Raw genomic sequence first — 15,371 nt, 5'->3', positions numbered from 1 at the left:
CCACTAAATGCCTCTCTGGCTTTATATCTGGGTATAGCACAGAGACAGCTCTGTTGGAAGTTGTGGATACTGTACGGATTGCATTAGATCAGGGAAGCTCTGCAATGCTCATGCTGTTAGACTTATCCGCAGCTATTGATGCAGTGTTTCATCGTGTTCTGTAGGAGAGACTTAAGCACTTTGGAGTTAGGGGAACCACTCTTGCCTGCTTTCACCTCCTTCCTGGAGGGCAGGTCCAAGCAGGTTCTTCTTCGTCCTTACGAATGGAGTGGTGTGGCTCACTGGTTAGAGGCGGCAGACCCGTAAGCAGAGAACGGCCCGGGACCAGGGTTCAATTCCCGACGCGGCAGGGTCGTGGACCAGGGTCAAAACGGACTCGATAATTCTTGCCTCGGTGCCTACTCTAACCAGGGAACACACTCGGCAACTCTGGGCATTAAGCTTGCCTCATCTCTACAACGGCCCCCCACAGATGCCGGGGATACCTGGTTTCACCTTGGAGATACTCAGAAAGGGACCATCTCACAGGGAAAACCTGGACGGGTTCCCCAGTGGTCTTCAGTGCCAGGATACTCCATGGAGTCGCAGTGCGCTTTACAAGTACACCCACATTTACATTTACATTTTTACGTCTCCTCAGTTAAACCCCTCGCATGTGAAGTTCCCCAGGGGTCGGCTCTGAGCCCCACGTTATGCAATGTCTATCTTGCCCCACTCGCGACTTTAGTTGAGCAATGGGAAGTAAAAGTGGTATCCTATGCTGATGATACCCAATTGGTGTTCTCTTTTAGAGAACAATCGGAGGCAGCATTTGCTACATTTAAGCTCTGCTTGACCAATATCTCTGCTTGGATGACAGATGGCTGCTTGAAATTAAATGCTGACAAAACTTAGGTATTGGTTTTCAATCAATCTACTCCTCTGCCTGCCGAGCTATGGTGGCCGTCAGAGCTCAATCCTCTGCCGATTCCAGTTCATTCAGCTAGGAACTCGGGTTTACACCTTGATACAACCCTCTCTTTCAAGGTCCAGATTTTTCAAATTTCCTCTGCATGTTTCTGGAAGTTGAGAGCCCTGCGGAAATGTCTTCTTGTCCTGCCTATGGATTGCTGGAAGACGGAGGTCCACACCATGATTCCATCCCAGCTGGACTACTCAAAGTGTCTTTATATTGGTCTACCGGCATACTTGATCCATAGACTGCAAATTATCCAGAATGCGGCGGCCAGAATTAATAGGGATGTAATGTTCCCTCACCACATCTCCCCCCCACCTGCGGAACCTCCACTGGCTGCCTGTCAGAAGGAGATTTGGGTTTAAGGCTCTTACTATTGCCTTCAGAGCCACCAAAAATCGGGGCCCTGGCAACCTGAAACAGAGACTCCAGCACTATCACCTCGACAGGGTGCTTAGATCTAATCATCAGAATCTGATCAGGAACTCCATGCCTCTCCATCTTGACAAGTTGGGGTCAGAGCTGGCTTTTAGGAAAGCACTGAAAACCTGTCTGTTTAGCCTTCTGTATTCTATTCCCCGCTCTTCCTCCTCTACCTAGTCTGCCTAGCACTGTGACACCTCCATTGGAGGTAGCAGCGTAAACTATAAATGTCCTAATAATATTATTATTATTATCCTTATTTCTGAAACATTTGAATGTTCTCTCTAGCGCTAATTGTTCTGTGGTATAATTATCTGAAGGTAAATTTGAACCTTTATTCTACATTCTCATTTCCAACAGATGTGCTTATAGCTCAAGAGAGTACCCCAAGTACACAAAGGCCACTGAAAAACTACAGCAAAAGGCAAGCATATAGGATAGCCAACCTAATACATTAAAGCAAAACCTGTTGCCAGGCCCCGACCTTCCTTTGTAATAAATATGTCACCCCTAGGGTACATTTGAATCCTCCCTCTTAACTACATAACATGGTTTAATTTGATCGATTGATTTATTGATAATGTCCATTAGTAAACCACTACTCTAAGGACCAGAGAAAATCCTCACAGTCTCTTTTCTACATTTAAATTTTTCTTTTATTGCACACTTTCAACCAATAAAAAAAGTATTCTCTTTTACCTCTTTTCTCCCCACACCGCGCTCAGGAATTTAATCATAAAACCTAAAACAATACAATTCATAACTGTTGGTTTGAGAATGAATATACCACATATGTTACAAAATTCATAGATACAGGGATATTTTTTTAAAGTGCAGGTGCCGAGACAAAAAAAAGTTGCTAAAAACCTTACAGAACAATACAATTGGTAAAATATACTAGCTTAGGTTCCCCTTCTTGCTAGAGGGGCCCAGATTGACAACCATTTTTTCATTGCTTTATGACCTTGTCTAGCATAAATTGCTTTCTCAAGGTTATAAACTGCAAGTAGGTGAGCCAGCCACAATTGAAACCATGAAGGTTGTGGATCAAGCCGCGTGGATCAATGGGTCTTATAAAACTGCACCTGTAGATTAGCAGACATTAAAACTGTATGGGAAATATTAAGAGCGTTTTCCAATTTATTCATACCTGCTGATACCCAAATTTGTATATACACATTCCTAAAGATATCGGGTAGAATCAAATTGTTCTGAATCGGGATATAATAATTCAATCTCCCAATGCAGGTGAAAGAGAGGGATTGCTCCGTTAATCAAATGCTACATGGCAGACACTCCCCCGGCGCGGAACCCATGACGTGAAGCCATTGCTCACAATAATGGCCTTGGAAATCCCAGGAGCTCTCGCTCGGTAAAACCATGAGTTTTACTGCACACACACTCCCCAGGTTAGAATACACCTCAGCGTGCGTATACCGCCGGGGAGACCTTTGGTCCTGATGAAAGCTTAGCTGAACGAGCATTTACAAGCAGAAACATGTTGACCACATATTTATTTTTAACCTAGGATACTGTTGGCTCATTCTAACAGCCAGCACCTGTCCGCCTCACTTGCTTTTAATGATTGTAGGCTGCCCTGTTATTAAAATTATATCTGGGGACAGCTTGCCAACCTTTAAATTTGCACTACCCCTTGCACTGACACATTGTCCAAAAAATCCCGCTCCGCTGTAGTTCAGGCATCGTAGCACACCAGGGGGGCACTCGGTCTCCCTGGTGGTAACCCAATGATGAAGCATGTCACTAACTAGGTTGGTGAGTGAGGGTTCTTTTAAAAAACAGAGACTTTTTTCCCGCACATTACCCCCACCCTGGTTTATTATGTTGATTGTTTTACACTAGGTGTCACTCAACTTTTGTTGATTGAGAGTATTTACCTGGGGAAGAAGAGTGATTCCCTTTCCCTTTCTCTCTTGTTGTTTATTACATATGTTAAAGGTAGGACATGTACTGGTGTTATATGTCCTGATAGTGAAATACTGCCAATTTTGTCTTTCTCTATTTAATGGCTATCTGTCCCATCATATAAGTATAATTTTTCATAAAGACAAGATGGAGAAGTGGAGTTTGGGCTCTCGGAAATCAGAATTTAATAAGACATATTTGGGAAGATGATTTTTCAAATTGTGTGTTTGAAAATACCACTTTTAGAAGTAGTCACTTTCCTATTTAACCATTGTGTGTGTCTCTGGTATTTTGTGTATTGACTGTCTGGTTTTGGAGTAATACGTGCTGGGGATGTACATTCGGTGTATACAGCCACACGGGCGGTTGAGGTGTGTTACCTGGGTGACTAATAGCTGAGCTGATTAATCCTTGGCTGCATTTAGAGTAGTGGGAGGAGTTTCACTTGCACCTGAATAGGCTGTGTCCCCTTTACACAAGGATGTCTCCAGCCTCTGTGGTCATGCTGCACCAGAGAGGATTGAATTGGTTTGGACAGGGCTCAAAGACCCTTGTCATAAAGAGAACAAAGGCAAAATGGGGTATAGGGAAGGGACCTTAAACCTCAGAGAATTAGATCACTTCTGGACCTAAGAGGAACCCATACCAAGTAGAAGAGCTGGAGAACTGTAAGGGGGTACTGCCCCTTTGCTGTGTGCATTACTGGGTTGACCTCCAGTTGCTGCCACTGCCAAAGAGAGAACAAAGGCTGGAACTTTGCCGAGAACCTGCTTGAAGAAGAATCTTCAAGGGCTTGAGTGTGCTAACCTCCTGTTCAGAAGTCTCTGGGACATAAAGCCTTCACCTGCAAGCCACTGACCAGTATTTGGACTCCTGTATGGACTCCTGCATTCAAAATGGCCCCAATACCTGTTTCTGGGCCATGAGAATTGTGTGGTTGGTGCTGCAAAGCAAGAAAAGCAACTCTGACACCACCAGTGATGCCGCCATTGATGAAGCGATCTGCAACGCTTGTGAAGTGCAGGACTCACCGCCCGCCTGCACTGCAGCTCCAACTCCTGTAGTTAAAAGCCTTCCAATGCCAGCACTTGCAACGTTGCTGACACCACCAGAGCCAGTACCACCATCCCGTTATCGCAGAGCAGATATCCGACAGGGGTGACTTCACTAATTCCTCAACTTTGCATCACCTCACCGGAGCCGATGCCTCACTGCCAACACCACTGACTTTACCTGCCCTGGACTCAACACCTCACCTCCTTGCAGATGAGATGCCTCACCTCCCCCATGGCAACCAGGGAACTGGCCTCGACCTCTGCACTGACACCTCATCTCTACGATGCTGTGCATCGTCCAAGGACTTTGTTTTTCAAGGTACTTTTGTCTGGGGGTCCGTGTGACTCGATGCCCGGCGCCATGCACCTCGTGGTCGGCACTGCACTTTGGTTTTATGCCTGTCATGATGTCGTAATAGACCCAGGTGGAGCAATTTGTTTCTAGAAGAGCTATTTTTGAAATAACTGTTCCACAAGTCATATCTTGATACATGTATGGTGGATTTTTGTAATTTTAAACTTGTTTGGTTTAGATAAAGATACTTCATTTTTCTAAACTGATGTGGTGTTAATTTGTGGTGTTTTCACTGTAATACTGTGTGTATTTAGTACAAATACTCTAAGCATTGCCTTTAGATAAACCTGTCTGCTCATGCCAAGCTACCAAGGGTTGAGCAGGGGGTTAGCTAAAGGCTGTATCCCCTTACCCTGGTTAGAAGCAAGGGTCCCTACTTGGACAAAGGTACCTATCTCTGCCAACTAGAGTCTCCCCTTTCTAAGATGAAATGCGAGATTTTTAACCCTGCTTATACTCTTAAAGGCTGCTGTATGCATTGTTACTGGCACCCAATAGTTACCCTGAATTCTGGACCAATATATCATTCAAAGGGGAAAGAGGTAAGGATAGGGGTGCACATGTGCATGGTTCTCCAGTCCAGGAGGTGGTTTCTTGTGCGCTGATAAATGGTCACTGGACGGTTAAACACAGTATAGAAATAGAGGAGTTGATCAAAACGCAAAACTTAGATTGTTTGTTTTTCTCACTTTATCCTGAGCGAGCCAGGATTCTGGGCCAGTTTTATTAGTTGCCACACTGCCAGACTACACAATTGTTTGGGTTGATCGTCCCTTTCATAGAGGAGGAGGTTTGGCCATTATCTTTAAAAAGCCAATTAACTGCACTTTAGAGCATATTGGGATGATTTCTCCGGACTCTTGTGAGATGGTGCAGTTTAGAATTAAAGCTAAGAACAAAATCAAGTTTTCAGGGCTTTTGGTTTATTGCCCTCTACGCTCTTGCAGTAGGTGTATTGAGGCATGGAACCTAGCATTTGAACTTTACTTTGCTAACCCCAATTTCACTATTTTGGGGGAATTTAATTCTACTTGGAAGATACACGATGCAATGATTTATTTCTGTTTTTAGAATTTGTGAAGGATTTTGGATTCTCTCAATTGATTAATTCCTCTACACTTATTGCAGTACATATATTTTTCAATTATTTGGCTCTGAGGGTGTGTGATCCTCCTGTTAAGTTGGATAGACCACTTACCGGTAACCTTTAGATTCACTTTGAAAAAGGACATAGAGAATGTGGAGTAAAATCTCCCCCAACGTCATGGTATAGCGTAGTTCCTATATTCCCAGTAGGCTCTGCGCATTGGAATAATATCTATATATATATAAAAACAAATGTATGTCTGTCTGTCTGTCTGTCTGTTTGTCTGTCTGTTTGTCCTTTATGCATTACTACACCATTCATTTTTTCATTTTGTCTTTATTTCGAATAAAATTCATAAAAGACGACATACATTACATAATATTAAAAAACTACTTCAAACATGCCCACAAATTATATAGAAGAAAATTGTAACAACAATCAACATACAATCGTTTCCTGACAATTAATTTAAGAGGGTTTTCAATTTCATTGAACGGATCAGCCACGCCCACCCCAAAAATTTGGCTACGCAAATCACAGACATTTCAGTTCGTATATCATGTAATTTCAGCAGGGCATCACGATGTCCCCCACAATTCAAGGTTATACATATAGGTTTCAGCCATTTCAATCGAGGGGATCGATATACTGGGCATGCAAAAAACAGATGGCCAATACTTTCTACCTGGTCGGGACAAAAAAAACATTTATTGCTTTTATTGCTTACATTCTTCGCCCACTTCGCAGTAAAGGAGTTGATGGGCAATGTACCTACCCGAAACTGGTGATACCGTTTACGGTCTAGGGTTTTGCAAATCAAATCCCAATAGGGCTCAAGGGACGGTGTTACCTTATGTGTTAAAAAAAGTCCCGTTAGACTATTGTCCGAAGAGTGAGTGACCAGCGTAGATTTTTTTGTAGCCCAGAAGAGATCCTTAAACTCTTGTTTCGGTGGAAACCTAGAGCACTCAGGATGTAACCACAGTTCAGAGAGGCCCATTGAATACAATATTAGTTTCACCTCTCGGAACCATGGAATTCTATAAGCACCCCACAGTGATTTGACCTCATCCAATTCATGGGCAAAGAGGCTAAGCTCTGGAGTCGTCCAAAGGCGACGCCAGAGTGCCACTAGACGAAACTGCGCCATCTCGTCCAGAGGTCTACAACCTAGGTCGAGGAGCAATGGTTTTATTGGTGAGGATTGTGGAAGCCCAACCAGGTTCCGTAGAAACCTATTCTGTGCTATGGTCAATGCTGACAAGTCCTTATAACCCCATATGTCAGCTCCATACAGGGTAGCAGCATTAGCCTTGGCCTCATAAATTTTTAACGCTGGTATCATGCGTTTGGTCAGGGATTTTTTTTGTTCCTGCAGTAGGCATCCCGTAAGACGAACAAACTTAAGATTTAGAGCCTCCAACTGTGGGTTCCAACTAAGTTGATGATCAAGAGTCACCCCCAAATATGTCATGACCTTGACTTGTTCAATTGGGGCATCGTTCAGAGTAACCGAACTTTTGATTGGTTTATTTTTGTTGAAAACCATAAATTTGGTTTTATCAACGTTGATCTGTAGATCATTGTTCCTACAAAACTCAGCAAACTTATTCAGGGCTGTCTGTAAACCGCTCAGGGTTTTAGAAAGGAGCAGGGTGTCATCGGCGAATATTAACATCGGATATTTTGATCCGCCCAGGGTGGGTGCATCTGTTTGTGTGTTATTAAAAAATGCAACTACCTGGTTAATAAAGAGGAGAAACAGGGTGGGGGCCAGCACGCAGCCCTGGCGCACCCCTTGTTGGACAGGAAAGCCGCTGGTCACCTGACCCTGTCTCCCCCACCTTACCTGGGCGAAATTATCCTCGTGTAGGCGCCTGACTAGTTCTAGGAGTTCTAAAGGGAAACCCATAAGTCTGAGGGCTTCCCATAGTTTTGCCCTAGGGACTAAGTCGAAAGCCGACCTGAGATCAACGAATGCGGCATAGATAACCCCACCGCCCAAGAAGACCACCTTCCAATAGAGCATGGTAAGTCGGAACACCTGATCTAAGGTGCTAGAGCCTGATCTAAACCCTGCCTGCATGGGGGAGAGTATGTTGTTCTGCTCAATCCACCCCTGAATTCTTGCTAAGGCCATTCTTGATACAATTTTTTTGAATAGAGTCGATCAGGCTTATGGGGCGATAGTTATTAGGTAATGATCGATCCCCTTTCTTATATACTGGAAGTATCTCAGCACCTTTCCAGGATTGGGGTATCCTAGCCCCTGCTGCGATAGAGTTTGCTAGTGTTGTAATGTATGGAACCCATAAGTCAAGATTCGATTTGAAAAGGTCCGCTGGTATGGCATCTAGACCTGGGGCTTTGCCAGACTGGACAGAACCTAGGGCATGTACCGTGTCTGAAGCGGAAAATGTGAGCCTATCCCCATGAAATATTGGCATTATCCCCACTGCGGGCTCGGTTGCCAGTTCCTGTTCAGCATTTATATCTTTAAATTGGGCAGAGAAGAATTCCACCCAATCCAGAGCGGAAACATGGTTTACAGGTATTTGGGAGTCCGAGTCCCTGCCCCATCTAACTATCTCCCAAAATTTTACTTGGTTAGATGACTCACAGGCTTTGAGGAGATCTGACCAGTAAGAATCATCCCAGTCCCTCTTAGCTGCCCAAAGGGTGTGTTTATAAAACTGCCTGGCTTCCCTGATATCAAGGGTTATCCTGGTTTTAACAGCTGCTATTAGTTTGCTATGGGCTTCTCTACAATTCCTATTGTACCATCTTTTATGTAGTTTGTCTTTCTTATTTTTAGATGGCCTAGTAAGAAGATTTTTGAGTGCCGCAAAACACTTCTCATGAAGATCGATGGTAGGGGAATCGATTCCGCCAGGAGGGGATAATACAGTCATCCTACTCCTTGTGTCTAGGACCAACTCCTCTATTTTACAAATAAGCTCTGGGTCAGCAATGACCCTGGTCCATTTGACCCGTCTTTTATTATCACACAGGACTAAATCAGGGGTTACGCAGGCTGTTTCTAATTGGGGACCACCCAGACCGGGAAGCCTGAGCCCCAAAGAGAGGGGGTTATGATCACTCTCTGGCCTGGTCTCTACTACCATATCCATCAAATGTGGCCAGGATTCAATATTGACCAATATGTAGTCAATGCGACTTGCACTGGTCCCATTATCAAAGGTAGATTTCCCTAACATATCCGACGGGGTACGGCCATTCACTACCCGAAGCCCCCACTCCAAGCAAAGACCCAACCAGTGGAGGGCAGCCTCAGTGCCCCTGACACCCTTACTTATAGCTAGTGGGGGAATATTCCAAACAGTATCTTCATCAGACCCCACATCTTCAGCCAAACTAAGGATAGGTTTGAATGTACAATTCAGATCACCTGCCACTATGACAAGATGATCCCCTTTGAGCTTGTTCAGGAGATATTCACGGTCATTAAGGATTGGTTGCTTCTTTCCACCCTGACAACCTCGCGCGTAGATGTTAATGAGAATAATGTCCTTGCAGTTATCCTTACTCAAGGTAATACAGAGGAGGTCAGCATTCTCCACCAAAGTTTCCTTAACACGGAAACCCAGGGAGTTTCTAATCCATACAGTGAGACCTCCCGAAGCCCTACCCCTGGGGCCCTGTGTAGCCGGTTTATGAAAGTTCAGGTAGCCTACCCTAAATAGGGGAACGATTGACCAAGTTTCCTGAAAAACGACGATGTCGTGCGTGACAATAAAGTCTACCCAATCGTCGCTGTTCAGGCGACCCCTCAATCCTGCAATATTCCATGAGGCCACCTTGATTGTATTTACCGAGCTGCTGAGTGGAATAGTCTGTGATGAACCCAGAGCCCCTGACCTGGACAAAGTAGGAATGTTAACATGATCCAGGGTTATGCTAAGGCCTTTACGTAAGGTTAAACAATCCATACAGGTTACTGAGGGGATAGGGGAGGCAATTACCTGGGGGAGAATTGGTTCCATAAGATGTATTGATACATCAAGCCCCCCAAGTCAGTCAACCTCATCCAAGCAACCAAACATGTTAGTAGTGGGAGCCCCTTGCCACCAGTTATTTTGGCTTTGCCAGCCCTCTCTTCGTCCTTTCTTTCTAGGTTTTTGGACTGTTGACCAGGACCCCTCCATCCCATACTGCTGTCGAGGAGGATAAAAAAAAGTGAGGGGTCTAACAACAATAGAGGGGTCATCATCACATGGGGCCCATGAACAGAGATGCCGAGCTGTACTGGTATCTGCGAAGGACACTACTATACAATCGCCAGCAATGGACTTGTGTGTGGGACCCACCCATGGTACTCTACGCACCATTAATACCCGGCTTCTTTGATGATTAGGGAGCTGTCTATTTGTATTGAGCCAGTGGATGACCTTGTTTTTTAAGGACCAATGGTTCTCTTGGATTTGTGGGCCAAGGGTGGGCACGCCAGCTAATACTATAACGTAAGGCTCAACTTGGGGGAGGCAGAGCAGGGGATTCTGTCTCCTGAACCTGAGAGGTACAACCCTCACCCTGGGGAAACCTAGCTTCCATTTGTTTAAGACTAAAACTAGCCAATGTGACTATAGTCCTATCCATTTCTAGTAGGTTGTTTTCAATTCGGGAAAGTCTAAGTTCCAGGGGAGTAAGTAGCTGGTGTAACGTTTCCCAAACAGTTTTGAGAAATTCTTCATCCCCCCTCCAACTTACTCAAACTACCCTCTATGGGCCCTTCCTCAATCTTATCAGGGGAGGTTCCCACAGTAAGGTCTAGCACAACACTGCGTGTACCTGTGTCGTTTTCCTTGCCCAGAGGGGCGATGTTAGTTGTAAGTGCTTCTACACCCACCCCATGTGTGACCAATGGTCGTCTACTATTAAAAAACTGAAATCTCGCAATTTTTGCCTTTTTGCGAGCATAGATAGATCGGGCAAGGCATTTCCTCTTTTGGATGGAAACTTTTTTAGCATTTTTAGCATTTTCTGCTGAGTTAGGCATATTGAGTTTGATGGGGAAGCCTATGCCGGCCACGGGGGTGTAGGGTACAGACTCCTCCAAGGGCTTTAGAGGTGGTGGTGTTGGAGTCAAAGAGGGCTCAAGTAGGGATGTAGTTGGAACATGGTGGATATCTGCCAGCGTTAACAATGAGCGGGGCCCTGATGTACGCTCAGGGGTCAGTGCTAAGGCTAAGTTCCCCAAGGATGATTTTTTGGAGGAAGTTAAGTTCAGGGAAAGCTTACGTGCAGCTTCTAATTCTAAGGAAACCCTATGTTGCATTTTACTGATTTCCACATCAATGGCCAAATTGGTCTTTGTGAGGAAATCATCTAGGGTTCCATTGGGCTTATTAAGTCCCTTGACAGTCTTGCTGCGACTACCCCGTGTACACATAGTCGGTGTGGGAGTGGACGATGTGGCACAGGTGGAATATATATATCAACAAACCAAGGGGAATGGCCCAGCCCAGACCTCTTAGACCTCGAACGGCCTCAAACGGCCGGCTCTTTGCCCGGTCTTCGCCCCGGGCGCTACCGCGCGCTACCGCGCAGCGGTTACTCCGCCCTCTAAAATAGGGCTAGGACAGGGCAGGGGGCGTGACCGGCAGGGAGAGCGGCCACAGGTGTAACACGCAGGGACTCCTGGACAATGGAGTCCCTGCTAGGCTGCTCGCAGCCCTGCCGGCAAGCACAGGGTTCAAGGGTGTTCAACTCCCCTCCCAACGCCTCACGGAGACTGCAGGCGCAGCGGGACCCGCGCAGCGGGTCCGGCAACTTGCAGGGTGTCCACGAAAATCCAGCGACGACAGGCAGCAAGAGTAAGGACGCCTCCAAGCAGATCCAATGAGCAAGGTTTCCCGCTGGGTAGTGGGAAAAGAGCAGCTTTATCCAATGTCAGGGGGCGTGACCGGCAGGGAGAGCGGCCACAGGTGTAACACGCAGGGACTCCTGGACAATGGAGTCCCTGTTAGGCTGCTCGCAGCCCTGCCGGCAAGCACAGGATTCAAGGGTGTTCAACTCCCCTCCCAACGCCCCACGGAGACTGCAGGCGCAGCGGGACCCGCGCAGCGGGTCCGGCAAGTTGCAGGGTGTCCACGAAAATCCAGCGACGACAGGCAGCAAGAGTAAGGACGCCTCCAAGCAGATCCAATGAGCAAGGTTTCCCGCTGGGTGGTGGGAAAAGAGCAGCTTTATCCAATGTCAGGGGGCGTGACCGGCAGGGAGAGCGGCCACAGGTGTAACACGCAGGGACTCCTGGACAATGGAGTCCCTGCTAGGCTGCTCGCAGCCCTGCCGGCAAGCACAGGGTACAAGGGTGTTCAACTCCCCTCCCAACGCCCCACGGAGACTGCAGGCGCAGCGGGACCCGCTCAGCGGGTCCGGCAAGTTGCAGGGTGTCCACGAAAATCCAGCGACGACAGGCAGCAAGAGTAAGGACGCCTCCAAGCAGATCCAATGAGCAAGGTTTCACCATTCATCCATGAAACTTTGGGAAGTTGTTGAGCACACTCCGCGAAGGTTTCTGGCATAAATTTGGTTTAAATATCGGCCCCCCAGGGCCCTCATAATCTTTCTAATACTGATGTATGCACCAGACGGAAAAAACAACAAATCGTGTATCAACAATCACTCGAATAAATAAATAGAATTAAAACACCATTCATCCGATCGCATGAAACTTTGGGAAGTTGTTGAGTACACTCCCGCGAAGGTTTCTGGCATATACGCTTTTAAAATATCGGCCCCCCAGGGCCCTCATAATCTTTCAAATACTGATGTATGCACAAGACGGAAAAACAAATAATCGTGTATCTACAAGCACTCGAATAAATAAATAGAATTAAAACAGCATTCATCCGATCACCAGGAAACTTTGGGAAGTTGTTGAGTACACTCCCATGAAGGTTTCTGGCATAACATTTTTTTAAATATCGCCCCCCCAGGGCCCTCATAATCTTTTGAATACTGATGTACGCACATGACGGAAAAACAAAAAATCGTGTATCCACAAGCACTCGAATAAATAAATAGAATTAAAACAGCATACATCCGATCGCCAGGAAACTGTGGGAAGTTGTTGAGTACACTCCAGCGAAGGTTTCTGGCATATACGTATTTAAAATATCGGCCCCCCAGGGCCCTCATAATCTTTCGAATACTGATGTACGCACAAGATGGAAAAACAAATAATCGTGTATCTACAAGCACTCGAATAAATAAATAGAATTAAAACAGCATTCATCCGATCACCAGGAAACTTTGGGAAGCTGTTAAGTACACTCCCGCTAAGGTTTCTGACATATTTTTTTTTTAAATATCGGCCCCCCAGGGCCCTCACAATCTTTCGAATATTATGTACTCACCAGACGGAAAAACAAAAATTTGTGTATCCACAAGCATTTGAATAAATAAATAGAATTAAAACAACACTTTGAAAGGTTTTCCATATTAAAATGAATATGTTTCAATAAAAATGACACAATGTAAATTGAATGTTATCATAACGAGTTTCCTTGAATTTCCTTTCTTCGGAGATCGCAGCAACGCACGACGGGTAAGCTAGTATCCTATAGATTAGACGTAGGACTGAGGTCGACTAGGTCTCTATCAAATATATTAAACGTAATAGTGAGTGCCAGCTAGCTCGGAGGTGACTAGAAACTTTCTCGAATTCACAAGGGATTAGTTTCTGACAACCGCATAAACATGACAACTTTGTTTCCCAAGAATAAGAAATATATCTCTAGAGTCGCGGCACAATAGATAAGTATTTCACTCAGTCAATCGTGCATGCTTCGTTTCAACAGAGTTTGCAGAGAAATAGAGAAATGGGCGTTTTCAATAAAAAAGGTTTATTGAACAGTCTTCGTTCTCATGCAAGAGAAGTGAACTGCTACAATCGTTAAGCAGACTGCAAAGTATAATGCGTACAGCGAGAATAGTATTATAAAATAATACTGTAAAAGCATTGTTTGGTTTCTAAGCCATATCAAAATACATACGTAAATAACATTGACTAAAATACTCAAGTGGTGCTTCTAAATACCCCTAACCCAATGTATCTAACCTAAGTCTAGTACGCGGGAAGAAGTAAGTATTGTGTAGCATAGGTTTAGTTTTTTTTGCCAAGAATCTACCAAAGGTTTCTCTAGGTTCTAATCAGCTCCATACCTTGGTTTAGAATGAAGGAGGTCTGGTATCTCTGTCTCAGGACTTGATTTTCCAACACCCCGCAAGGGGAGCTTTGAAACACTGGAGCTGGATTCTCGGTAAAAGAGAGTCAGCCTCTTGATTAGTGCATCAGCTGGAGGGTCGGCTACCTTCGGCACTTGCTGTAGTGAGCTGCGTCGGGCAAGTTGGTAGTTGAACTGCTCCGAACCACCGTAGTTTGCCATAGCAAGTGAAGGTATATGTTTACCTTGAAGGTGTTTGGGAATGCCATAGATTGACGTAAAGTCAGGCATAATAATGTCAGGAAAGAACCCCTAGGGAATAGTTGTTCTGGACAAATCAATATTCAAGCAAGGGGAAGTTCCCTAACTGCTTAAGCCGATTTTCCAAGAAATCGTTGTGACGTTTGGTATGGGTAGAAGTAGCCATGCCTGTATTTGGTCTGCATGGGCTATGCCTAAATAAGGGATTGCTTTCTATGCCTATATGAGGGCAATGTGAATTGTACCTATATAAGGGCATGAATTTGGAAAATTCTCTTGGTGCTCTAAACGCCACACAACAATGGACTCTGCTTTGAACAAGGCACCAGGAAAAAACAGTAGTTCTTAAGAACCTTCAGCAGATGCCTTCAATGCTTGGATGATGACTGCCATCAATCAGATCACTCCTATTATATATAAGGGTGGGGCCAGAGCTAAAGAATCAGCCCCCTGACTCTCAGAGAAATTAAAAGACCTTAGACGTTCAGCACATCAATCATAATGCCCACATAGTAACAAAGTCCTGTGCAGTAAACCACCGAGACCTGCCGCAGTTGGGTCTCACTGGAAATCCAGAAACATAAATTGAGGAAAAGATGGAGGCAGCACCAGGGATGAAGTCACACTTAAGTCAAAAAGGACTTTTCAATATTCTTTATTCTTCCTAAAGATAATAGATGACAGGACAACAGCCAATAATACATAACTAACCACAAACAATATACATAAAACCAAATGCACACACAAATATAAACCACATAACATGTGTATATATATAAGACAAAACATACTATTGCATCTGGGCACAAAGACAAAATATGTCCTCAAAGTGCAATGCTTAAAATGTATTTGCACAGACATTATTCACTAATACAATGTCAAAGACAAACCATCACTATTATCATAACATATACCTAAAAAGACACCAATTATGGTAACCAGGCCAAAGGTCAGGCGCACAGCAATGGTAAGGCAATATATCAAAATGGTTAGTGTATAGAGCGAACTCCAAGGGAGAAGGGGATAGGTTACCATGCAATCCCCAAAAACTCAGAAAGCATTCCTGAGTTATACAAATCAAAGAAGGTATCTCCCTGAGCTCCGCAATTGAAAATCACAC

This window comes from Lissotriton helveticus, chromosome 4_1 (assembly GCF_964261635.1).
Source record: "Lissotriton helveticus chromosome 4_1, aLisHel1.1, whole genome shotgun sequence".
In the NCBI taxonomy this organism is placed as follows: domain Eukaryota; kingdom Metazoa; phylum Chordata; class Amphibia; order Caudata; family Salamandridae; genus Lissotriton; species Lissotriton helveticus.
Note: the sequence above shows the minus strand (reverse complement) of the source record.